This window comes from Gossypium hirsutum, chromosome A09 (assembly GCF_007990345.1).
Source record: "Gossypium hirsutum isolate 1008001.06 chromosome A09, Gossypium_hirsutum_v2.1, whole genome shotgun sequence".
NCBI lineage: Eukaryota > Viridiplantae > Streptophyta > Magnoliopsida > Malvales > Malvaceae > Gossypium > Gossypium hirsutum.
Window position 1 is genome coordinate 27,436,446 of NC_053432.1, and position 1,704 is coordinate 27,438,149.

The 1,704-nt window shown below is 33.6% G+C and overlaps 1 non-coding gene across 1 annotated transcript; it reads left to right on the plus strand.

Annotated features, from left to right (window-relative positions):
- The first annotated feature begins 329 nt into the window (after positions 1–329).
- On the plus strand, positions 330–436 carry LOC121206809 (small nucleolar RNA R71). Its single transcript, XR_005901982.1, has one exon. It is a non-coding gene; the product is annotated as a small nucleolar RNA R71 (small nucleolar RNA).
- Positions 437–1,704: the final 1,268 nt, after the last annotated feature.

Consider the following 1,704-nt stretch of genomic DNA (forward strand, 5'->3'; position numbering starts at 1 on the left):
GTCCTATAAGACTCACCTCCTCTTTTCTGGCTTCCTACCTGGTGCACAGCTTCCATTCACTTTAACTTAAAGCAAGAACTGATTTTTGCTAAACTCTAAACAAAGAATTTAGATAAACACATGTTTTTTTGAAACATCTCCCTGTGACATACTAAATTCGGCCGTAACGTCTGGGCCGGGTTTGGGGTGTTACAGCTATCCTTTCCAGAATCTCATATGCCTCATTATACGATTTATCTAGCTAAGTGCCATTGGCAGATGCATCAATTATCATTCTTGTATGTACATTTAATCCACTGTAAAACATTTCCATCTATGTCCAGTGTTGGAAACCATGTATCAGGCATTTTGTAATTAATTCCTTGAATTGTTCCCAAGCTTTATACAATGTTTCATCCTCAGATTGTCAAAAAGAGGTAATATCATTCCTTAATTTGGCGTTCATATTTGGAGGACTGTACCTTAATAAAAACCTGTAATAAAGTTCATTCCAAGATGCCACCATTCCTGAAGGTAAAGCATTCAACCATGCTCTAGCATGATATCTCAATGAATAAGGAAATAGCTTGAGTCTTAGGGCCTCTTCAGGAACACCCTATTTCCTGAATGAATCACAGACCTCCAAAAAGAGTCTTAAATACAACCATGGATCTTCAGTAGGTAATCCACTGAACTATCCTACTGTTTGTAGTATTTGAAACATCACTCATTTCAACTCAAAATGTTAAGTTTGAATATGTGGCCTAACAATCCTGTATTCAAATCATCTAAGATTCGCACTACATGTTCTTTAATTGGTCTGTCTCTATCATCTATCACATGAGGAATATCAGCATCCCTACCATTCGGTTGTAATGGGTCTTCTCTGCCTGGATCATTTCCTATCCTTGCCATTTCTCACAATTCTTTTCTCTTTCTCGTCAAAGTTCTCTCAATTTCCTGGTAAATACAATACTCTTCATTCTCGTGAATACCTCTACTCATAAACTAGCAGCAAACCTGAAAAAGAATAAAAAACAACTAACTAAGCTAATACTAACAAAATTAAATAGATAATAACAACCAAATTTCACCAAATAGCTGATCTCCGGCAACATCACCAAAAACTTATCGCGTGTGAATATGTAATGTGAATGTGCAAGTATACACATCGAACCAAGTAATAAAGTGATAAGTGATATCGTCTCCATAAGGATCAGAATGGATTAAAATGGTTGAGTTATCACTATGAACTATACTAATTAACCTATAGCAAAATGAATAGAAAAACAATCTTATTGTAACAGCCCATTTTTTAGTGAAATCGGAACAATGGTTTCGGGACCACTAATCTGATTTGAAAATAAAATTTATTTTTATTTTATTACATGTTCCGTAATCTGTTAGAGATGTAATGTGAAAATTCTGATAAGAAAAATTTATTGATTATGCGCTTAATTACGATAAGGACTAAATCGTATAAAATACAAAAGTTGAATTCTAGTAGCTACATTGACTAAATAGGTATGGAATTAGAAACTATAGGTCCTTATAAGGTAATTAGACCATTAAAGAAAAGTTTGTAGATATTTTGGTGACTCATACATGGAAATTAAGAAAAAGGGCAAAGACTAAATTGGAATTTGAAATAAATTAATTAATTAAAAGATGAAAAAGAACATATCATCTTATTTACTCATTGTAACACGTAGGTTTGTGCAAGTG